General features: G+C 43.3%; 1 long non-coding RNA gene across 1 annotated transcript in view; it reads left to right on the top strand.

Moving 5' to 3' along the window:
* LOC311316061 overlaps positions 1-9,592 on the top strand; it is a 334,289-nt gene extending 324,697 nt beyond the window's left edge. The window contains exon 4 of the long non-coding RNA XR_014630694.1: positions 9,448-9,592. This is a non-coding gene — a long non-coding RNA (uncharacterized lncRNA). The remainder of the gene's footprint in view (positions 1-9,447) is intronic.
* Positions 9,593-25,794: the final 16,202 nt, after the last annotated feature.

Below are 25,794 nucleotides of genomic sequence, written 5' to 3' on the forward strand. Positions count from 1 at the left end.
GTTTCTGTAGCTCAAAGTATGAAGGAGCTACAGAGAGCCAAAAAACGTACGGAAGTGGAATAATAATAATAAAGAACTGGATAACAATAGTGTGAATGCTTGCAGCATTCACACTAACTAGAAAATTGCATTTCCTGCAGAAAATGCGTGTGAATGCTGAGCAGCTGAACGGAATAGCAAAAGCATTGCTGAAAATGCATGAATGTGAAATATCTGAAATGTCAAATGCTTCACACCTGAAAATCCTGGAAGCTGAAAAGCCTGGAAGCTGAAATGTGAAACTGGCAGAATTGGAAGCTGAACTGCATTACCTAAAGAAACTAAAAACTAAAATACATTTCTACAAAAGCTGGAAGATAAATTGTAATACTGTCAAAGCTGAAATATGGAATAACTCATGGAATGTATAGTTAAAAATTTTGGAAGCTGAAAAAACCTTGAAGTTTAGCTGAAATGTGAAACTGGCACAATAGGAAGCTGAAATGCATTACCAAAAGAAGCAAATAACTTAAATACATTACAACAAATGCTAGAAGATAAACTAATCCTGTAAAAGCTAAAATATGGAATAAATGATTGAATGTATAGATAAAAAGCTTGGAAGCTGAAAATTCTGGAGACAGCTGAAATGTGAAACTGGCAGAATTGGAAGCTGAAGTGCATTACCTAAAAACAGTAAGAACTTTAATACATTGCTACAAAAGCTCTGAAGATAAACTGTAATACTGTCAAGGCTGAAATCTGGAATAAATGATGGAAGGCATAGCTGAAAAGCTTTGAAGCTAAACAACTTGGAAACTTAGCTGAAATTTGAAATTGGCAAAAATTGAAATGTGAAACTGGCAGAATTGGAAGCTGAAGTGCATTGCCGTAAGAAGCTGAAAACTTAAATACATTGCTACAAAAGCTGGAAGATAAACTGTAATACTGTGAAAGCTAAAACATGGAATAAATGATGGAATGCATTGCTAAAAAGCTTGTAAGCTGGAAAACCTGGAAGCTTAGCTGAAATGTGAAACTGGCAGAATTGAAACTGCATTACCTAAAGAAGCTATGAAATGAAATACATTGTTACAAAAGCTGGAATGTAAAATGTAATACTCTCAAAGCTGAAATATAGGATAACTCCTGGAATGTATAGTTAAAAAGCTTGGAAGCTGAAAAAATCTGGAAGCTTAGCTGAAATGTGAAACTGGAAGAATAGGAAGCTGAACTGCATTACCTAAAGAAGCTAAACATGTAAAACATTGCTACAAAAGCTCGAAGATAAGGTGTAATTCTATCAAAGCTGAAAGATGGAAAATAATGGAATGATTAGCTGAAATAATGGAAGCTTGGCTGAAATGTGAAACTGTCAGAATTGATTACCTAAAGAGGCTAAGAACTTGAATACATTGTAACAGAAGCTGGAAGATAAACTGTAATACTGTCAAAGCTGAAATATGGAATAAATGATGGAATGTATAGCTAAAAACTTGGAAGCTTAAAAACCTGGAGACTTAACTGAAATGTGAAACAGTCAGAATAGGAAGCTGAATTGCATTACCTAAAGAATCCAAGAACTTGAATAATTTTAAGCTTTTCAGCCTGAGTAGTTAAAGCTTTGAACTGAGCCTGTAGCTTGAAAGATGAGCAATAGAGTAATACTGTCATTGCTGAAAGATGGAATAAATGATGGAATGTATAGCTTAAAAGCTTGGAAGCCTGTCGGGGACAGTACAGTGACCTCTGGGAAATCTCTATGCACCAGACGGTGAAGACCGTGTGTCTCTAGCCCACATGGGCTGAGTTCTGTGGTCCATGGCGTGGATAGTGGCGTGGTGGCGAGACTCCGCCTCCTTGGGTCACAACCCGTCGGCGACAGTACAGTGACCTCTTGGCAGTCTCTATGCACCCACCCATGAAGACCATGTGTCTCTAGCCACCTCAGAGGCTGTGTTGTGAGGTCCGTGGCGTGGTGGCGAGACTCCGCCCCCTTAGGTCAGAGCCAGTAGTGAACAGTGTAGGCCTTACCGGGCTACCCACCTGCCTTCACCAGTGAAGACCGTGTGTCTCTAGCCACCTCAGAGGCTGTGTTGTGAGGTCCGTGGCGTGGTAGTGGCGTGATGGCGATACTCCGCCCCCTTGGGTCAGAGCTGGTACTGAACAGTGTAGGCCGCGCTGGGCTACCCACCTGCCTTCACCAGTGAAGACTGTGTGTCTCTAGCCACCTCAGAGTATGTGTTGTGAGGTCCGTGGCGTGGTAGTGGCGTGGTGGCGAGACTCCGCCCCCTTGGGTCAGAGCCGGTCATGGACAGTATAGGCCGCACCGGGCTACCCACCTGCCTTCACCAGTGAAGACCGTGTGTCTCTAGCCACCTCAGAGGCTGTGTTGTGAGGTCCGTGGCGTGGATAGTGGCGTGATGGCGAGACTCCGCCCCCTCCGGTCAGAGCAGGTCGGAGGCAGTGCACTGACGTCCGGGCCATCTCCCTGCAGCCACCAGTGAAGACCGTGTGTCTGTAGCTCACTCAGGGGCTGAGATGTGGGGACAGTGGCGTGGATAGTGGCCTGGTGGCGAGACTCCGACCCGATCGGTCGAGGACAGTGTACTGCTCTCTGGGCCACCCACATGCTCCAGGCCACCCACATGCACGCAACTTTGAAAACTGTGTCTTTAGCCAACTAAGGTGCTGGGATTTGGGGACGGTGCCGTGGATAATGGCGTGATGGCGAGACTCCGTCCCCTCGGGTCAGAGCCAGTCAGGAGCAGGTCAGTCACCGCCACGCCGTCCCCATGCACCCCTCATTGGAGACCGTGTGTCTATAGCCCACTCTGTGGCCTAGCAGTAGCTGTGGAGGTGTTGTATGGAAGTTAAAGTGAGAGCAGTTGCAGTGAGAAGCAGTGCGTTTGTTATAAGTACAGCTAGTACTACACTGAAAATTGATTTAACCACTCATCATAACTCATAGTTTCATTGAGTTCAATAGCTGAAAGAGGAGAAAGGGCATTAATATGAGTTTACAGCCTGAAAAAGTGTCATTCTGAATATTTCTTTGAATATAAGGAAGGTAGGAAGGAAGGAAGGAAGGAAGGAAGGAAGGAGGGAAGGAAGGAAGGAAGGCAGGAGGGAGGGAGGGAGGGAGGGAAGGAAGGAAGGAAGGAAGGAAGGAAGGAAGGAAGGAAGGAAGGAAGGAAGGAAGGAAGGAAGGAAGGATGGATGGAAGAAAGGAAGGATGGAAGGAAGGAAGGAAGGATGGAAGGAAGGAAGGAATATGAATGCTACCACAGTAGTCATAAAAGGGTGCCTCTACAGAGAGCCTGCGCGTGTCCCCAAATTCAAATCTCAACTGACACTGAGCATCCTCTCATTCACTTCAATGGAAAGGCATGCCGGCTTCAGACAGCTCTCTCTCAAAAAGTATAAAGGCTACAGCTTAGCTATTGACATCGTAGGAATCCTGAGAACTTGCTGAACATTTGTATGTATAACTGTCCATGTAGCTTAAAAACTGTAGGCATGGCGACGAGTTAGAAAACGTGTAAAAATGCAAAATGAGCAGCTCAAAAGTCAGTGTGGGCCAATACGTTTCAATGAAGAGCGCAGTTGCCGAACGAATCGTCATAGAGCGAAAACTATAAGTCACACGGCTTAGAGACTTAGATTGTACGAATCAGCACAGTTGTGTGAACGTTTTAATGTAGAATATGTGTAAGAGCTGTTAAAACTGTAGGAGCGACAGCAGTTTACAAAACATGTAGATGTTTTCAAAATACGAGCTGCTACACTCTAGAAACTGAACATTCCACACATCCACTTTAATGTTAAAAAGGGTCCAAAACAAACTTGAATTACATAAAAACTATAAGGAATTTTAAAAATCTGAATAAGAGTTTTACTCAGCTAAAGGTCCTGAACATTTTAAACTTTGAAGGAGGTTGCTAGCACAAAAAATGAAGGAGGAGATAGGTTTCAAAGCTGACAAGGGGTTTCAGGGTCTGCCATAGACTTCCATTGTAATTTTTTTTTGAGAAAAGCTGAATATTTTGAAAAGTATAAAAGATATTAAAAATCTGAAATATATGCCATTAAGACCTTAACAAGCTGAACATTTTGATAGTTGAATGGTTTCTGTAGCTCAAAGTATGAAGGAGTTGAAGGCTGAAGAAGGTTTCAAAACTCCCCCATTGACTTCCATTCAAAAAAAAAGTTGAAAAAGCTGAATATTTTAAAAAGTATAAAAGGTATTAAAAATCTGAAAGAGGTCCCATCGTGTCCTTAACAAGCTGAACATTTTGATAGTTGAATGGTTTCTGTAGCTCAAAGTATGAAGGAGCTGCAGACAGCCAAAATACGTACGGAAGAATAATAATAAAGAACTGGATAACAATAGTGTGAATGCTCTAAAGCATTCACACTAATAATAATAAAGAACTGGATAACAATAGTGTGAATGCTCTAAAGCATTCACACTAACTATAAAGAACTGGATAACAATAGTGTGAATGCTCTAAAGCATTCACACTAATAAAATATAAAGAACTGGATAACAATAGTGTGAATGCTTGCAGCATTCACACTAACTAGAAAATTGCATTTCCTGCAGAAAATGCGTGTGAATGCTGAGCAGCTGAACGGAATAGCAAAAGCATTGCTGAAAATGCATGAATATGAAAAATCTGAAATGTCAAATGCATCACACCTGAACGGCTGAAAATCCTGAAAGCTAAAAAGCCTGGAAGCTGAAAAACCTTGAAGCTCATTTGAACTGTGAAACTGGCAGAATTGGAAGCTGAAGTGCATTACATAAAGCAGCTAAGAACTTAAATACATTGCTACAAAAGCTGGAAGATACACTGTAATGATGGAATGTATAGCTAAAAAGATTGGAAGCTGAAAAACCTGGAAGCTTAGCTGAAATATGAAACTGGGAGAGTTGGAATCTGAACTGCATTGCCTAAATAAGCTAAAAGCTTAAATACATTGCTACAAAAGCTGGAAGATAAACTGTAATACTGTCAAAGCTGAAACAAGGAATAAATGATGGAATGTATTGATAAAAAGCTTGTAGGCTGGAAAACCTGTAAGCTTAGCTGAAATGTGAAACTGGCAGAATTGGAACTGCATTACCTAATGAAGCTAAGAACTTAAATACTTTTAAACTTTTCAACCTGAGTAGTTTAAGCCTTGAACTGAGCCTTTAGCTTGAAAGATGAGCAATATAGTAATACTGTCAAAGCTGAAAGATGGAATGAATGATGTATGTATAGCTTAAAAGCCTGTCGGGACATTACAGTGACCACTGGGCAATCTCTATGCACCAGACGGTGAAGAGTGTGTGTCTCTAGACCACATGGGCTGAGTTCTGTGGTCCATGGCGTGGATAGTGGCGTGGTGGAAAGACTCCGCCCCCTTGGGTCACAACCCATAGGGGACAGTACAGTGACCTCTTGGCAATCTCCATGCACCCACCTGTGAAGATCATGTGTCTCTAGCCCACTCAAGGGCTGAGTTGTGGTGTCCGTGGCGTGGTGGCGAGACTCCACCCCCTTGAGTCAGAGCCAGTCGTGGACACTGTAGGCCGTGCCGGGCTACCCACCTGCCTTCACCAGTGAAGACCGTGTGTCTCTAGCCACCTCAGAGGCTGTGTTGTGAGGTCCGAGGCGTGGTAGTGGCGTGGTGGCGAGACTCCGCCCCCTCGGGTCAGAGCCGGTCGGGGGCAGTGCACTGAAATCTGGGCAATCTCCCTGCACCCACCAGTGTAGACTGTGTGTCTGTAGCTCACTCAGGGTCTTAGTTGTGGTGTCTGTGGCGTGGATAGTGGCGTGGTGGCGAGACTCCGCCCACTTGGGTGATAGCCGGTCTTGGACAGTATAGGCCGTGCCGGGCTACCCACCTGCCTTCAGCAGTGAAGACCGTGTGTCTCTAGCCACCTCAGAGGCTGTGTTGTGAGGTCCGTGGCGTGGATTGTGGCGTGATGGCGAGACTCCGCCCCCTCCGGACAGAGCAGGTCGGGGGCAGTGCACTGACATCCGGGCAATCTCCATGCACCCTACAGTGAAGACCGTGTGTCTGTAGCTCACTCAGGGGTTGCGATGTGGGGACAGTGGCGTGAATAGTGGCGTGGTGACGAGACTCCGCCCCATCGGGTCAGAGCCGGTCGAGGACAGTCTACTGCTCCCCGGGCCACACACATGCACCCAACCGTGAAAACTGCATCTTAAGCCAACTCAGGGTCTGAGATGTGGGGATGGTGGCGTGGATAGTGGCGTGGTGGCAAGACTCCACCCCCTCAGGTCAGAGGTTGTGGGGGGCAGTTCAGTGATTGCCAGGCCATCCCCATGCACCCCTCATTGGAGACCATGTGTCTATAGCCCACTCCGGGGCGGAGCAGTAGCTGTAGAGGTGTTGTATGGAAGTCGAGGTTAGAAGAAGTAGCAGTGAAAAGCAGTAGGTGTTTGTTATAAGTACTGCTAGTACTACACTCAAAAATAGATTAGACCACTCATCATAACTCATAGTTTTATTGAGTTCAATAGCTGAAAGAGGAGAAAAGATATTAATATGAGTTTGCAGCCTGAAAAAGAGTGTCATTCTAAATATTTCTTTGAATATAAGGAAGGAAGGAAGGAAGGATGGAAGGAAGGAAAGAAGGAAGGAAGGAAGGAAGGAAGGAAAGAAGGAAGGAAGGATGGATGGAAGAAAGAAAGAAAGAAAGGAAGGAAGGAAGGAAGGAAGGAAGGAAGGAAGGAAGGAAGGAAGGAAGGAAGGAAGGAATATGAATGCTACCACAGTAGTCATAAAAGGGTGCCTGTACAGAGAGCCTGCGCGTGTCCCCAAATTCAAATCTTAACTGACACTGAGCTTCCTCTCATTCACATCAATGGAAAAGCATGCCGGCTTCAGACAGCTCTCCCTCAAAAAGTATAAAGGCTGCAGCTTAGCTATTGACACCGTGGGAATCCTGAGAACTTGCTGAACATTTCTATGTATAATTGTCCGTGTAGGTTAAAAACTGTAGGCATGGCGACGAGTTAGAAAAAGTGTAAAAATGCAAAATGAGCAGCTCAAAAGTCAGAGTGTGGGCCAATACGTTTCAATGAAGAGCGCAGTTGCCGAACGAAACGTCATAGAGCGAAAACTATAAGTCACACGGCTTAGAGACTTAGATTGTACGAATCAGCACAGTTGTGTGAACGTTTTAATGTAGAATATGTGTATGAGCTGTTAAAACTGTAGGAGCAACAGCAGTTTACAAAACGTGTAGATGTTTTCAAAATACGAGCTGCTACACTCTAGAAACTGAACATTCCACACATCCACTTCAATGTTAAAAAGGGTCCAAAACAAACTTAAATTACATAAAAACTATAAGGAATTTTAAAAATCTGTTGAATGCGTTAAATGTGCTAAAGGTCCTGAACATTTTAAACTTTGAAGGAGGTTTCTAGCACAAAAAATGAAGGAGGAGATAGGTTTCAAAGCTGACAAGGGGTTTCAAGGTCTGCCATAGACTTCCATTGTAATTTTTTCTTGAGAAAAGCTGAATATTTTGAAAAGTATAAAATATATTAAAAATCTGAAAGATATCCCATAAAGACCTTAACAAGCTGAACATGTTGATAGTTGAATGGTTTCTGTAGCTCAAAGTATGAAGGAGTTGAAGGCTGAAGAAGGTTTCAAAACTCCCCCATAGACTTCCATTCAAAAAAATTGTTGAAAAAGTTGAATATTTTAAAAAGTATAAAAGGTATAAAAAATCTGAAAGGATTCCCCGCATGTCCTTAACAAGCTGAACATTTTGATACTTGAATGGTTTAAGTGGCTCAAAGTATGAAGGAGCTACAGAGAGCCAAAAAACGTACGGAAGAAGAAGTAAGAATAAAAAACTATAAAGAACTGGATAACAATAGTGTGAATGCTCTAAAGCAGGGGTGTCAAACTCAAATACACAGTGGGCCAAAATTTAAAACTTGAACAAAGTCGCGGGCCAACATTGAACAAATGAAAATTTTAATATGGACCCAAACAAGTTTTGCTTTAACATTGAATATGCACTTATCACTTTCGCTTTTGGTGCGCATCAATGGTGTGCACTAACATATGTGAATACGCCCTCAGACACAAGTGTTGGTGCTCCATCTGCTCAGTAGATAAGCTTGTAAAACCCTGACTGTCCTACAGCCAGGCAGACAGACAGACAGCAGGCATGCAGACAGACAGCCAGGCAGACAGGCAGGCAGACAGGCCGGCAAGAAGGCAGACAGGATTGAATGAACAGGAACAGAGCAAACACAGCGGCCGGCTAGGTCAACACAGGTGTCTCTATCACAGTGAGACGTTACATAACGTAAAGCTTCTGTTTTCTGCCTTTCTTTTCACCATTTTTAAGAAGGGGTAACACGGTTACAGTTGTAGTATGAGATTGCTATGACTACTGTCACAGAAGAGAGGGCGTTTCTGGGTCCTGTCTCGATTGACGCGCCAAAACAACAGCAGAGCATTATGGGATTTGTAGTATTAGCGGTGAATGCGCTGTATAATACTGGCGGGCCAGCTCTAGTAGTCATTTGGTATTGTCTTGCGGGCCAAATATAATTACACTGCGGGCCAAATTTGGCCCGCGGGCCAGAGTTTGACACCCCTGCTCTAAAGCATTCACACTAATGACTAGGAGACATTGCTAACCCATCTTCTTCTACGTTTCTGCCACTGAGCTCAATGTTATTGTTGCACTATAGATTCCGACCAACAGTGGCCGATAGCGAGCGCTGTGATGTCTGGGCGCACCACCCGTGGCGAAACATATTGAGCTCAATAGAAGAAACGCAGAAGAAGGGAAGGCAGTTCGGTCAATGCATTTTTCGACCCGTGTCTTAACTAAGATTAAACATTTTTATTAGCAGCGGCTGGCTTTCAAATATCCCTGACTTGAAGACACAACTCTCCTGCGTCTGTGAGTACCTTTGAAATGTCTCTGCGACACTTTAGCGAGGATTTTTTATCCTCGGACTGACCCCTGGACGCATCTCGCTATAGAAATAGCTATCTATCCTGCTAGCTATCCTGAAGGTACGGGCATCTGATAGCCAAGCCTTTCGTAACTTTAGCTAACTAGTTCATTCAACTATCCGACTAACTTCAAAATCAGAATCGTTTTTCTGGAATCTCAATGCACTGAAAAAAGGATGTGCTAACGACCCTGCCGAGTCAGATATCTCTCTTGGTATAGTTATTAGCACATATGACTTGCGAGCGCAATGTCACATGTTCCCACCCTGGACAAACCCTTGACATGGGTCAAAGGAACTAGTGACAAAAACAACGGAGCAGAATGAAGTCCGTCACATATGCTCATTTGTCCTTGAAAATAGCACACAAAAATAAATATGGAGAAAAAGTGCTTGAAATGAAACAGTATGAATTTAATCTGTACGCTGAGTCCTATGTTTGATGGCCCTCTTCTAGGTGCAGACGAGCAATGAGGGCAACATCGAAACCATCCAGGTGGCTGGAGTGATGGAAGATGAGGACGATGAAAAAATGCTGACCATCCTCCTGTTGGATGACAGCATGAGGAAAATAAGGAGGGATCTCTGGGAGGGCGTGGTGGGGGGGCTGGAGCTGCCAGAGGCACCCTACCCTGTTAAGGTGCAGATAGAGGATGGGGAAATTGTTGTCCTGTGCAGAATCATTTGTTAATGTTAATGTTATTGTTTTTGTTGTTTATTAAATAAATAAAAATTGCCATGTTAAACTCTCTCTGTGTGTGTGTGGATGTGTGTGTGTGTGTGTGTGTGTGTGTGTGTGTGTGTGTGTGTGTGTGTGTGTGTGTGTGTGTGTGTGTGTGTGTGTGTGTGTGTGCACGCACCTGTATTTCAAGCTCAGGGGCCATACAGTTGAGGTCCTTCTGTGAGCTTCAGGTTCTCTTCTACAGTATTATGTCTGAGAGAGATAAGAGGTGCTTGATCATTCATTTAGTCTCATATATTAACTGATCATAATGTGATTTGCAATACAAGTATAAGTAGCACCTATAATCAGATTGTTTACACCTTCAGTACATGACCAGATAAAAAGGCTTGATATCGGTGTGACTCACCTTAGGTGACTGGCCAGGTCGCGGATCATGAGATGTCAGCTGGCCAAACCCAGGGGTCTGGGTTCCGTTGCTCCATCAGGGCGCAGAGGAGAGGGTAGAGGGTGGGAGGATGAAAATGCTGTAGGTCCAAGCAGAGGAGCTCAGCAAAGACTGTACCACCTCCAGAGAAACACCATCTGGGAAGATGAAAGGAGGAGAGACACTTCATACAGGCCGTGGAGCTCCAGGTGCTCCAGAGGTCCCATCGTGTCCAGGCTCCTACTGTTGGTGGCTGAGAGCATCGCAGTGACACATCACATGAAGTCAACAGCAGAGGGAGACCAGGAAAATGAGAAAGAAGCACCAGTAATGATAAATCACATTCATTGAACTTAAGAGAGTTGAGAGATTCAAACACTTCACATTCAATTTTCATTGTTCAATGACATTGCAATGCAAACTGTGATTAGATAGCATCCACTTGTCTATTTTTGGCCACAAAGTGGGTGTCTATGAGCTTCTGGCGCTGTCCCGATTGGCTTTGAGGTAAGCCGTTTGTGATAACGAAGAAGAAGGCAAACTGCCGTAAAAGAACCACAGAAGAAGAAAAAGATAACGAAGAAGAAGTAGGCTAAGCGTCCCCAAAAATGTGATTCCTTGGGTATTAGCTATGTTTTTTTTTTCTGACCGTCAAGTACAGAAGGTGAGATGTGTTCTGAAAGAAGTTTGATGTCATTAGCTAGTTAAATGTCCGACTGCACGTTAGTGGGTCTACAGTTTTTTTTATTTTAGTATTAGTGATAGTTTAGTTGTCTGCTCGTTCGCTATAATTTCATTTCACTAACGTTACTGTAGCAAACCCATCCTTTTGCTTCTGTAAAGTCCACGCAGTCACGCCAAGCAATTGATTAATAATATTAAATTCGTAATGTCCGGATCGGTTCTGAATGATAGCTGATAGGCTGGTAACGTTAGCTTTGTTTAGCATGCTGCCTAGAACGCCGCAAAGCAATGCTAACTTTAGTTAGCTGGCTAGGTATAGGTTTTATAAACATCCCCTCATATTTTCAACAGGTCCCCGTGTGAAGCCCCTAGTGCTCATCCCAAAACGTCTATTGTCTTTGTTTACGCAGTCTACAGTAGAGCAGAAAGCCCCTCAAAGTATGCATGTCATAAATGTATGGGTGACCCTGACTCTTATGTAACAGGTCACAGTGGAGCTGGCAAATGCCCAGTTACCACACCTATTGTATCTGTAGGGAAGACAGCGTCTTCTCTGATGGTAAGTAGAGAATTATAAATGTTATTTCTTTGTTGATTTAGCCGATACAGTATTCTCATGAACATGTCATCTGTGACAGACATACACAGACAGACTGACAGATGGACACACATGTGTGTGTGTGTGTGTGTGTGTGTGCGCGTGCGTGAGTGAGTGTAAGTCACAATCACAAACACAATGTTATAGTTATAACTAAAAATATCTTTATTTTCTGTCCAGGTCAGCCATTACCAGGCAGTTCAACCTACCCCAGCCCTCCTCCCAAACTTTCTGGCTATGACCAGGATGTGAGTCAGTGGACCTGTTCCCAGCAGCAGAAGATCTGGATGAAAACAGAGCAAGTACAAGTCTATGGCCGGGCTCTCTTCCTGTGAGCAACCTCATGAAGATGATGTTATTATGGCATTTGCCTCCTCAGTCAGAGTTGATTGACAGTGTCTCGGATCTTACGTCCCAAAGTACCATCCAAAAGTACTTTCTAGGAAGGAAGGAATATAAGTGCTACTACTGTATTCATAAAAACGGTGCTTGCACCTACTGTATAAGAGCCTGCTTGTGTCCCAAAATTCAAATCCCAACTGATACTGTAGAATGTCAAAGGGATGATGCAATAAGTAATTAGACCTCACTTCGTGTTTGTGACGTTGAGTTGTTGTTGTCGAGTGGCGGCCATCTTAAACTCTTCGAGATTTTATATTAAATATGTAAGAATGTCAAAGGGATGATGTGTTAAGCCATTAAACCTCTCCGGGCCAACCCCCTGCACGCACCGGTTTAGACTGTGTGTCTAAACCATACAGTAAGTCAATTCTATTTACGGTATATAGCACATGTTCATACAAGCAAATGTAGCACACAGTGCTTTACAGAATAAGAAAAGATGAATACATTTTAATTAATAAATGAATGAATAATACATTTTGTACTGATATGCACTGTTATGTCTTTGCACTGTCCTGTCCTGCACCATGTCCAATATCATCTGCAACAGCGTATGCCTTAACCCTAGTCAAATTCCTAGTATGTGTCCTCGTCCTAGTATATTCCTATTTTAGTCAAATTCCTAGTATGTGTTAGCCATATACTTGGCTTATGAACAGATTTTGGATCTTGAATAAAAACACAGTTTAATGGTAAATAGTACAACAAATAAGAAAATAAGGTAGGAAGGATAATATATGATAAAAGAGAATTGAAAATAAAATTAGAATAAAAAAAATTAAGATTTGCCAATGGCGTGGATATTGCTGTGGTTTCGAGACTCCGCCCCCTCAGGTCAGAGCCGGTCGGGGACATTGTAGCCCTCTCTGGGCCTCCCACCGGCACCCAGCGGTGAAGACCATGTGTCTCTAGCCCACTCAAGAGCTAAGTTGTTGTGTCCGTGGCGTGGTGGCCAGACTCCGCCCCCTCAGGTCAGAGCGGGCTGGGGGCAGTCCAATGACCTCTGGGCAATCTCCATGCACCAACCGGTGTAGACCGTGTGTCTCTTGCCCACTCAAGGGCTGAGTTGTGTGGTGCGTGATGTTCATAGTGACGATACTCCACCACCTTGGGTCAGAGCTGGTGAGGAGCAGGTCAGAGACACACGGTCCATCCCCATGCACCCCCCGGCAAAGACTGTCTCTCTCTACCCACTCAGGGGCCGAGCAGTAGTTGTGGGTGCGTTGGTATGGAAGTTGAGGTGAGTGCTACTATTGACTATTGACCCATCGGGTCAGAGCCGGTCGAGGACAGTCTACTGCTCCCCGGGCCACACACATGCACCCAACCGTGAAAACTGCGTCTTTAGCCAACTCAGGGTCTGAGACGTGGGGACGGTGGCGTGGATAGTGGCGTGGTGGCGAGACTCCACCCCCTCAGATCAGACGTTGTTGGGGCAGGTCAGTGATTGCCAGGCCATCCCCATGCACCCCTCATTGGAGACCATGTGTCTATAGCCCACTCCGGGGCCGAGCCGTAGCTGTAGAGGTGTTGTATGGAAGTTGAGGTGAGAAGCAGTAGCAGGGAAAAGCAGTAGGTGTTTGTTATAAGTACTGCTAGTACTACACTCAAAAATAGATTAGACCACTCATCATAACTCATAGTTTTATTGAGTTCAATAGCTGAAAGAGGAGAAAAGATATTAATATGAGTTTGCAGCCTGAAAAAGAGTGTCATTCTAAATATTTCTTTAACTATGAGGAAGGAAGGAAGGAAGGAAGGAAGGAAGGAAGGAAGGAAGGAAGGAAGGAAGGAAGGAAGGAAGGAAGGAAGGATGGAAGAAAGGAAGGATGGAAGGAAGGAAGGAAGGAAGGAAGGAAGGAAGGAAGGAAGGATGGAATATGAATGCTACCACAGTAGTCATAAAAGGGTGCCTGTACAGAGAGCCTGCGCGTGTCCCCAAATTCAAATCTCAACTGACACTGAGCATCCTCTCATTCACTTCAATGGAAAGGCATGCCGGCTTTAGACAGCTCTCTCTCAAAAAGTACAAAGGCTACAGCTTAGCTATTGACATCGGAGGAATCCTGAGAACTGGCTGAACATTTGTATATATAATTGTCCGTGTAGCTTAAAAACTGTAGGCATGGCGACGAGTTAGAAAAAGTGTAAAAATGCAAAATTAGCAGCTCAAAAGTTAGAGGGTGGGCCAATACGTTTCAATGGAGAGCGCAGTTGCCGAACAAATCGTCATAGAGCCAAAACTATAAGTCACACGGCTTAGAGACTGTGAATGAATTTCAAGTCTCAACAGTGTGTTCTGTTTTCCCCCTGGACTTTAATTCTAAACCTTGTAGTTCGTTCTCATAGATCAGTCTGTCAGAACTACAGATCCCTCCCTGTGTGACATCACTTCCCTGCCTTCCCCCTGAAACTGTCACTTCCTCTTTCAATGTATAAACCAACGAACCCTCCTCCCATGTCTCACTCTTGCCTGGAATCACTTCCGGTGCGAGGGTCCGCTTCTGCAGAATCGTAACATAGAATAAACTATTGTACTTTGTTAAAACCAGCTTGATCGACCACTCAGCGTGTTCTTTGACAATCTAACTAAAATAAGGATAAAAATCCTTTACAATATGGCGACGGTAATGCTCTAAATGGGAACGACTGCTGGACTTCGGTGTGTTTTGGGCTGCATTCACGGACGCGTGTCGTCCTTTTCTCAAAGGACGGGGGGAATTCAATCTCGGGGACGCATCTAGTTGGTGCGGTTTTCCCCCGAGACCCGAGTCAGCCTGGAATTTGCTGGAGTCTGGTACGTTGTTTTGAACCTAGTTAAGAGTGGTCCCTTTGTTTGTTCAGCTGTGTGATAAACTTAGACAATAGTTTTATTCGCACCGGTTGTTGTATATATTTCCTGATTGTTCTTAAAGCCGGTTGTTGACCGCATGCCCGCTTAAAAAGCCTAATGTTCTCCCTGCCCTATATATTAACCAGGGTTAGGTTTTTGTTTGCGACGCATTTACAGCGTTTACAGTACTGAATAGTGGAGTACTACACAGCGTTATTACTCTCGAAAAGCCTTCTCTTTTGAATTTTTGGTTTTGGGATCCGCGTTGCGTGGGGTTGCCGCGACTCGACGGGGCTTTTGTTGTTCTAAGGCTCATTATTTTGTTTTTTTACTCCTGTTGTGAAGGGCATGACACGGAGGTGGCTGTTACACTTCGAGAACTGGGAAACCCCGGGTGATTTGCTTTTGCTAAGTGAGTCGTGTAGGCCTTGTTTTGTTTCATTTTGTTTGTCTTGTCTTGGGATTTCAGATCCTGGGTTTTTGTTTAGTGTTAAACTTCTGTACATGCTACGGTTTGGTTTTGCATTTAACTGTCTGTTGTGCTGGCTTTGTTTTGTGTTCAGTGTTGGGGTTATTTTGGTATTTCTACGGCACTCTTGTGCTCATCCTTTGTTCTTTTAATTCTGCTCCAAGCTACGTATCTTGTATTTCTGTTAGCTTTGGTTTTTGTGCTATTGGTTCACTGATTAGCTTTCCTGTGCTAGCTAGTTCGCCCACGTGGTTGGTTACACATGTTGATTAGCCCACGTGCTTAGCTAACTCTGTGCACACGTGGTTAACTTCCTGGTTTGCTGCTTGTGTGAAAAAAAAAAAGAAAAAAAAAGAGAGACTTCCTGTTCCTCTTTTCCATTTGAGGGTCGACCATTTTGGCTTCTGATGACTGCCATCTTGGGAAAAAAAAATATATAACAGGATAAAAAAAAAAACAAAAAAAAAAAGTATCTCTCAGCACAGCAGTAATTTGGTTGACTAAACGTGTTTAGTTTTTTTTCTGTAACTTTTTATTACATTGTTTGTTCTCATATTTTCTTTTAAAATGGGAGTTATTTTTAGTGCACTGAAGCATGTGTGTGAGAAGTGAAGGGACAGATAGGCCTCTTCCTGTTCTGACCTCTTATCCAAACAAGAGTTTTGTTGTTTCAGGCCATGTCCCTTGTTAAGCAGACTATTTCAACCAACCCCCAATACTGGCCCCTCCTTGTTGTGACACCTATCCAAACAGTCTTGTTGGTTCAGGCCACGTCCGTTGTTCCTGTCCAAACGTCCCTTCCTGTTATTCGACCAACTGTCATCTCTACGGCTGCTACATACCCTTACCCCAAACAGGGATGTCTGAAATAACGCCCCCCCTAGGGTATTACTCTTCTGAGACACCTCCCTCTGGTTCCTCTCCCATTCTAGGGAGAGTGAGAGTGTACGTGACATTGGGGGGGGGGGGGGGGGAGGGTAGAAGTAAGAGAAAAAAGAAAAATCATTCATATTTGCCAATATCTTAGTCTGATACATTTGTCTGACAACCCAATTTTGAGAATTTTGTTTTGTTTAAGATTTCATGTTTTACTGATTTCAGATGCACATTCATTGGTTTTGAGTTTTACAGAGAATTGACGTTCCTGGACTACCGGATAAATGCCAAACCGGTTGGAACCGCAAGTATTTTAATAATTTGAAATGACTGCCACTTAAAGTTGTGTTAGATGATGCTAACTTCAACCTCAATTCACTGTATTGTCATGTTAACTTAATATGCTCAGATACATATTCTTGAAAAAAAAAAAAAGAAAAGACATCACTCCAATTTATCAAAACTGCGGTCTATGATTTATTTTGTTATGTTTATGTGCCTCCGGCGCATAATTTCTAAGAATTGGTGTTACCCACAAGAGTGGTGAGAAATTGAAATGTCTTTTATTTTGTCTGTCTTTTATTGTATGTAAACTGCCCATGCAGCTCTGTCTGTGCGTCTGACGGCCCACAGAGATAGCTGCATGGTAAAACAAATGTGTCACGTATCATTTCTGAAGTTTGGTTACAGAGTAGACACAGGCACGGGACGAGAGATGGAGGCTGCCCCAGGAATTGGATACAACCGGGGTAACTGACTTCCCATTTTAAGATGGCCTGACACCTTGGTTCGTGGGGACGCTGGTCAACCGCCTCACCCCCACGTTGCCCAACTGACTGTGGGTAAGAGATAGATATGATCTAGGCTAAATTTAAGAATAGTAACCAAGTGGTTGTCAGACCCAAGGAACCATCACGTCCTAAGCGTGCTCATATCCCTCTGTCCTCAAATGCAGAAATGTGGTTATTGAACTTGAGCTCAACTTATAACACCCATAGTGTTCTTTTGAGAGCGGTTTAGATAAATTATATTTGTTCATGATTTGAGAACCCCATATGAAGCTATTCATTTATTGTTTTGGTATGAGTAATGCATTTTTCCCATTTGTTCACCCTGATTTAAGGGAATTTTTGTTTTCACCATTAGAGGGCGCTGTTTTACATAATGTGTTGGTGCTCCTTTTTTTAAATGATTATTTTGAATAACAATTTCTTGTTAGAAACAAGGACTCATGGTTTGATGATACGAATATGTTGTTTTATTTTAGGAAATGGCCATAGAATTTCTAAGACCTAAATCTAATTGGTGCGTGAGCAGGTTAATTACTTTGGTCACTTACTAATGATAAATAAACAAAGGCTGCTTGGTAATAGACTACTGCAGAGTCTATCCCTGATTTAGCAGACAACCCTCATTAGACAAAAGCTATCTCCACTTGACAAGATTACATGGACTGACGAGCCCGACTGGTTTTGACGATGACTAATGCACTCTGTTTAAGTATTTCTGACTAAAAAGACTTGACTCTGTTAAAAGGACTTGGGTCCTACTTGAAACCAGTGGCAACTACCACTGACGCTGTTTTAGACCTAGTAGCATTTGCGCAAGCGATTTTATCCATATCCTGCATGTTGTGACTATTCATAATTTACATCGCACCTACACACAGCGTGGCTGCTGCTTTAATAAGAATGAACTGTTGACCGTGCATTTCAAAGATGCACTGTTCTTAACTCTGCTTCCTCCTCCAGAAGGCAGAGAGACATGACTCAACATATTGAACGAGGTCAATTAAGCCACGCTCAAACCTGTCAGATATTCTCCTCTCACTCTGATTGTGAATGTGAATGAATGCTCATTTCATAGTTAGCATAACCTATACTGCATCTTCCATGCTTTCATTATGTTTTCAAATTAGCACACTGACCAGATCATGTTTCAAAAAAGAGGGGGAGTAAAGGATGTTATCAAGTTAACTGGTTGTTGCTAATGAAAACGACTAGTAGTAGTGAATTGAAGGTAGTGAGAAGGTTGTAGTTGAAGGAAATTAGAAAGTAGTTGAAAGAACGAGATGCAGAGCTGAAGAAGAAACTTAATGTGTAATATTTTAAGATGGTGGCAAAGGCCAAGCTCCTATTGAAACCTCTGATCCTGTGTCCAGTATGGCTGCTAACTCCGCTGCTAAAAGCTGCGGTCCGGTCCTGTTTTGTCTATGCTGTCTCTCCTGTGGATTCACAGGTCTCTGCCGACCTGAGAGAGCTGACCTGCATCATTTCCAACCAGGCTAATGGGTTGTGAGCAGAGACCTGAAACCAGAGTGCCCGTTGGCTGGGCCCGTATCAGTTCCTGCTGCTAACTCAGACGTAGCAGAGAGGACTTTGCGGGTACACGCCAGCCACTGCAGGCTGGTTCCAAACCAGGACGAGGACACCCGGCCTGAGAATTCCAAGAACCAGGATGCAATATCCTGTGTCACCACCAGGGCGAAAGCTCACTCTCTGGTCTCAGATGAGGAATCAGACAAAGAATAACGCCTCATTGCTGTCAGGATGACAACTCTGAGCGCCACTTCAGCAAAACACAATCATGGGCCACCACACTGTGGCTTCCTCTGAGGAGGAGCTATTGAAAGAAGTGACCTTGCCTGTCACCTCCTTCTCAGGATCATTATGGCAACGTGGATAAGCGTTTGTCCTATTTGAAGGTTGCACTCCACTTGACTGTTGAGACGGAGATGAATGGAAAATACTACATTCTGCATATATAAGATTTGAAAGCAACAGAGATTTCCAGGTTATACTGTTGAAACTGTGACTGGAGTTTAGTTTAGAGTGGGTATAGAAGTATTGAAAATTCATAATTATAAAGTTGATCTTTGTAGAAGCTGTTCCAGACTATTCTCAGGGGACTGTGTTTAACTTTTTTAACTGCTATGCACCTAACTACATCAACCAAGTATTAAAATGGAGCCTAACAGAATTGCATCCACAGGGCTGAACTTGAAAAGCGGGTTAAAAAATTTGAAGTGACCTCTTCAATATATCACAGCATGTATTAATATTTTCAGATACAAAACATAGATTAGGACGAAATTAATGTTTTAAGCAGATTTATGAGATGTGAAATTAAGGTTCAGAGAGCCATTCCAAATGGCGTATTTTTGAGCTATAGGGAAATAGCGTATTCAACTTTAAATTGCAACAGTGTCATATGAATGTTATCTTGCTCATGTAATGTCCAGGATTGAGAAGATTGATCACACTCAAATGCAGGGAATTCATCAGCAATCAAACTAGAGACCATAGAGCTGTCTCGAATTTTCTATTTAGTTTCAGTATATTATTTCTCTCATGAACGCATGACACATGATCGCACAATACCAAGTAATTTCAGCCTTAGCTACAGAAGTAAATTACATGGAAAAGATTGTGCCACAAAATAGACTTCCCTTAGAGATAATACTGGCTATATCTGCTGTTCGGTTAGTTCAGATCCCAATGCTACATTGAGTTCCATGAAGCAAACGATAAAGGTATTCAGATCTTAGATAATGTTCCTAAATGGAATGCTTTTGCAAGTCCTGGATATTCTCAAATATGTGTGTTTTCAGTTGTATGTTCTTCATCGTTATTATTTTTTAAATATTCTTAAGTGTATGTTTAAATGCTGTTCCAGATATGCCTATGCTGCCTAAATAATGATAGAAAAAGTTAAATTAACTATTAATTCAATTCAAGATCTTGATGATGTCTGTGCCATTGACATTGACTTTGGAATATTTTGATACATAATCTGTTGGTTCTAATTTGAATTTAAGGGTTTTTCCCACTCAGTCATGAATATATGATGTCTTAGATTAATAATCATGGTATCTTTTTACCTTGCTTATGCCAAATTAAGGTGAGGAGTTTTGGTAAGTGATTGCATATGAGAAGAAAATGATCTTGGTGTGTTAAATAACTTGAGTTTGTTAAATCTTTATTATGCTCCACCTAGTGGAGAAATAGATTACTTCCTTTCCATATGTGTAGAATAGGGTTTTGCCAAAGATGTTGGATTATTTTTATGATAGGCCTATTTTATAATTTGATTTCACATTGTTGATTCTTTCATTTCTATTATAGTTGTGAATATTTAATCCACAAAGAGGGGAATTGTGAATGAATTTCAAGTCTCAACAGTGTGTTCTGTTTTCCCCCTGGACTTTAATTCTAAACCTTGTAGTTCGTTCTCATAGATCAGTCTGTCAGAACTACAGATCCCTCCCTGTGTGACATCACTTCCCTGCCTTCCCCCTGAAACTGTCACTTCCTCTTTCAATGTATAAACCAACGAACCCTCCTCCCATGTCTCACTCTTGCCTGGAATCACTTCCGGTGCGAGGGTCCGCTTCTGCAGAATCGTAACATAGAATAAACTATTGTACTTTGTTAAAACCAGCTTGATCGACCACTCAGCGTGTTCTTTGACAATCTAACTAAAATAAGGATAAAAATCCTTTACAAGACTTACATTGTACGAATCAGCACAGTTGTGTGAACATTTTAATGTATAATATGTGTAAGAGCTGTTAAAACTGTAGGAGCGACAGCAGTTTACAAAACGTGTAGATATTTTCAAAAAACAGGCTACCACACTCTAGAAACTGAACATTCCACACATCCGCTTCAATGTTAAAAAAGGTCCAAAACAAACTTAAATTACATAAAAACTATAAGGAATTTTGAAAATCTGTTGAATGCGTTAAATGTGCTAAAGGTCCTGAACATTTTAAACTTTGAAGGAGGTTTCTAGCACAAAAAATGAAGGAGGAGATAGGTTTCAAAGCTGAAGAGAATTTCAAGGTCCAGCCATAGACTTCCATTGTACATTTTTTTTTGAAAAAGCTTAATATTTTAAAAAGTATAAAAGATATTAAAAATCTGAAAGATATCCCACAAAGACCTTAAAGAGCTGAACATTTTGATAGTTGAATGGTTTCTGTAGCTCAAAGTATGAAGGAGTTGAAGGCTGAAGAAGGTTTCAAAACTCCCCCATTGACTTCCATTCAAAAAAACTGTTGAAAAAGTTGAATATTTTAAAAAGTATAAAAGGTATAAAAAATCTGAAAAGATTCCGATAATGTCCTTAACAAGCTGAACATTTTGATACTTGAATGGTTTAAATAGCTCAAAGGATGAAGGAGCTACAGAGAGCCAAAAAACGTACGGAAGAAGAAGTAAGAATAATAATAATAAACTATAAAGAACTGGATAACAATAGTGTGAATGCTCTAAAGCATTCACACTAACTAGAAAATTGCATTTCCTGCAGAAAATGCGTCTGAATGCTGAGCAGCTGAATGGAATAGCACAAGCATTGCTGAAAATGCATGAATGTGAAATATCTGAAATGTCAAATGCATCACACCTGAATGGTTGAAAATCCTGGAAGCTGAAAAGCCTGGAAGCTGAAAAACCTTGAAGCTTAGCTGAACTGTGAAACTGGCAGAATTGGAAGCTGAAGTGCATTACACAAAGAAGCTAAGAACTTATACACATTGCTAGAAAAGCTGGAAGATAAACTGTTACACTGTAATGATGGAATGTATTGCTAAAAAGATTGGAAGCTGAAAAACCTGGAAGCTGAAATGTGAAACTGGCAGAATTGGAAGCTGAATTGCATTGCCTAAAAAAGCTAAAAACTTAAATACATTGCTACAAAAGCTGGAAGATAAACTGTAATACTGTCAAAGCTGGAACATGGAATAAATGATGGAATATATTGCTAAAAAGCTTGTAGGCTGGAAAACCTGGAAGCTTAGCTGAAATGTGAAACTGGCAGAATTGGAACTGCATTACCTGTAGAAGCTAAGAACTTAAATACTTTTCAACTTTTCAACCTGAGTAGTTTAAGCCTTGAACTGAGCCTTTAACTTGAAAGATGAGCTATAGAGTAATACTGTCAAAGCTGAAAGATGGAATAAATTATGGAATGTATAGCTTAAACGATTGGAAGCCTGTCGGGGACAGTACAGTGATCTCTGGTCAATCTCTATGCACCAGATATTGAAGAACGTGTATCTAGCTCACTCAGGGACTGAGTTGTGGGGTCTGTGGCGTGGATAGTGGCGAGGTGGCAAGACTCCTTGGGTCACAACCCGTCGGGGACAGTACAGTGACCTCTTGGCAAATTCCATGCCCCCTCCAGCGAAGACAATGTGTCTCTAGCCGCCTCAGAGGCTGTGTTGTGAGGTCCGTGGCGTGATAGTGGTGTGGTGGCAAACTCCGCCCCCTTGGGTCAGAGCCAATCGTGAACAGTGTAGGACGTGCCGGGCTACCCACCTGCCTTCACCAGTGAAGACCGTGTGTCTCTAGCCACCTCAGAGGCTGTGTTGTGAGGTCCGTGGCGTGGTAGTGGCATGGTGGTGAGACTCCGCCCCCTTGGGTCAGAGCTGGTCATGGACAGTATAGGCCGCACTGGGCTACCCACCTGCCTTCACCAGTGAAGACCGTGTGTCTCTAGCCACCTCAGAGGCTGTGTTGTGAGGTCTGTGGCGTGATTGCGAGACTCCGCCCCCTCGGGTCAGAGCCGGTTGTGGACAGTGTAGGCCGCACCGGACTACCCACCTGCCTTCACCAGTGACGACCGTGTGTCTCTAGCCACCTCAGAGGCTGTGTTGTGAGGTCCGAGGCGTGGTAGTGGCGTGGTGGCGAGACTCCGCCCCCTCGGGTCAGAGCCAGTCGTGGACAGTGTAGACCGCACCGGGTTACCCACCTGCCTTCACCAGTGAAGACCGTGTGTCTCTAGCTGCCTCAGAGGCTGTGTTGTGAGGTGCGTGGCGTATTAGTGGCATGATGGCGAGACTCCGCCCCCTTGGGTCCGAGCCGGTCTTGGACAGTGTACGCTGCTCTGGGCCTCCCACCTGCCCCCACCGGCAATGACCCTGTGTCCTTAGCCCACTCAGGGTCTGAGTTGTGGGGTGCGTGGCATGGATAGTGGCGTGGTGGCGAGACTCCGCCCCCTTGGGTCAGAGCTGGTCGTGGACAGTGTAGGCCGTGCCGGGCTACCCACCTGCCTTCACCAGTGAAGACCGTGTGTCTCTAGCCACCTCAGAGGCTGTGTTGTGAGGTCCGAGGCGTGGTAGTGGCGTGGTGGCGAGACTCCGCCCCCTCCTGTCAGAGCAGGTCGGGGGCAGTGCACTGACATCCGGGCCATCTCCATGCACCCACCAGTGATGACCGTGTGTCTGTAGCTCACTCAGGGTCTTAGTTGTGGTGTCTGTGGCGTGGATAGAGGCGTGGTGGCGAGACTCCGCCCCCTTGGGTCAGAGCCGGTTATGGACAGTATAGGCCTCACCGGGCTACCCACCTGCCTTCACCAGTTAAGACCGTGTGTCTCTAGCCACCTCAGAGGCTGTGTTGTGAGGTCGGTGGCGTGGATAGTGGCGTGATAGCGAGACTCCGCCCCCTCCGGTCAGAGCAGGTTGGGGGCAGTGCACTGACATCCGGGCAATCATCATGCACCCAACAGTGAAGACCGTGTGTCTGTAGCTCACTCAGTGGCTTAGAGGTGGGGTCTGTGGTGTGGTGGCGAGACTCCCCCCCCCTTGGGTCATAGCCGGTCTTGGACAGTCTACTGCTCCCCGGGCCACACACATGCACCCAACCGTGAAAACTGCATCTTAAGCCAACTCAGGGTCTGAGATGTGGGGACGGTGGCGTGGATAGTGGCGTGGTGGCGAGACTCCACCCCCTCAGGTCAGAGGTTGTGGGGGGCAGGTCAGTGATTGCCAGGCCATCCCCATGCACCCCTCATTGGAGACCATGTGTCTATAGCCCACTCCGGGGCGGAGCAGTAGCTGTAGAGGTGTTGTATGGAAGTCGAGGTTAGAAGAAGTAGCAGTGAAAAGCAGTAGGTGTTTGTTATAAGTACTGCTAGTACTACACTCAAAAATAGATTAGACCACTCATCATAACTCATAGTTTTGAGTTCAATAGCTGAAAGAGGAGAAAAGATATTATGAGTTTGCAGCATGAAAAAGAGTGTCATTCTAAATATTTCTTTGAATATAAGGAAGGAAGGAAGGAAGGAAGGAAGGAAGGAAGGAAGGAAGGAAGGAAGGCAGGAAGGCAGGAAAGAAGGAAGGAAAGAAGGAAGGAAGGAAATAAGGAAGGATGGATGGAAGAAAGGAAGGATGGAAGGAAGGAAGGAAGGAAGGAAGGAAAGCAGGAAGGAAGGAAGGAAAGAAGGAAGGATGGATGGAAGAAAGGAAGGAAGGAAGGAAGGAAGGAAGGAAGGAAGGAAGGAAGGAAGGAAGGAAGGAATGAATATGAATGCTACCACAGTAGTCATAAAAGGGTGCCTGTACAGAGAGCCTGCGCGTGTCCCCAAATTCAAATCTTAACTGACACTGAGCTTCCTCTCATTCACTTCAATTGAAAGGCATGCCGGCTTCAGACAGCTCTCTCTCAAAAAGTATAAAGGCTGCAGCTTAGCTATTGACACCGTGGGAATCCTGAGAACTTGCTGAACATTTCTATGTATAATTGTCCGTGTAGGTTAAAAACTGTAGGCATGGCGACGAGTTAGAAAAAGTGTAAAAATGCAAAATGAGCAGCTCAAAAGTCAGAGTGTGGGCCAATACGTTCCAATGAAGAGCGCAGTTGCCGAACGAAACGTCATAGAGCGAAAACTATAAGTCACACGGCTTAGAGACTTAGATTGTACGAATCAGCACAGTTGTGTGAACGTTTTAATGTAGAACATGTGTATGAGCTGTTAAAACTGTAGGAGCAATAGCAGTTTACAAAACGTGTAGATGTTTTCAAAATACGAGCTGCTACACTCTAGAAACTGAACATTCCACACATCCACTTCAATGTTAAAAAGGGTCCAAAACAAACTTAAATTACATAAAAACTATAAGGAATTTTAAAAATCTGTTGAATGCATTAAATGTGCTAAAGGTCCTGAACATTTTAAACTTTGAAGGAGGTTGCTAGCACAAAAAATGAAGGAGGAGATAGGTTTCAAAGCTGACAAGGGGTTTCAGGGTCTGCCATAGACTTCCATTGTAAATTTTTTTTTAGATGCTCTAAAGCATTCACACTAACTAGAAAATTGCATTTCCTGCAGAAAATGCGTGTGAATGCTGAGCAGCTGAATGGAATAGCACAAGCATTGCTGAAAATGCATGAATGTGAGAAATCTGAAATGTCAAATGCATCACACCTGAATGGTTGAAAATCCTGGAAGCTGAAAAGCCTGGAAGCTGAAAAACCTTGAAGCTTAGCTGAACTGTGAAACTGGCAGAATTGGAAGCTGAAGTGCATTACATAAAGAAGCTAAGAACTTATACACATTGCTACAAAAGCTGGAATATAAACTGTTACACTGTAATGATGGAATGTATTGCTAAAAAGATTGGAAGCTGAAAAACCTGGAAGCTGAAATGTGAAACTGGCAGAATTGGAAGCTGAATTGCATTGCCTGAAAAAGCTAAAAACTTAAAAACATTGCTACAAAAGCTGGAAGATAAACTGTAATACTGTCAAAGCTGGAACATGGAATAAATGATGGAATATATTGCTAAAAAGCTTGTAGGCTGGAAAACCTGGAAGCTTAGCTGAAATGTGAAACTGGCAGAATTGGAACTGCATTACCTGTAGAAGCTAAGAACTTAAATACTTTTAAACTTTTCAACCTGAGTAGTTTAAGCCTTGAACTGAGCCTTTAACTTGAAAGATGAGCTATAGAGTAATACTGTCAAAGCTGAAAGATGGAATAAATTATGGAATGTATAGCTTAAACGATTGGAAGCCTGTCGGGGACAGTACAGTGATCTCTGGGCA

The sequence above is a fragment of the Borostomias antarcticus genome (assembly GCF_949987555.1).
Source record: "Borostomias antarcticus genome assembly, chromosome: 12".
NCBI classification, from domain to species: domain Eukaryota; kingdom Metazoa; phylum Chordata; class Actinopteri; order Stomiiformes; family Stomiidae; genus Borostomias; species Borostomias antarcticus.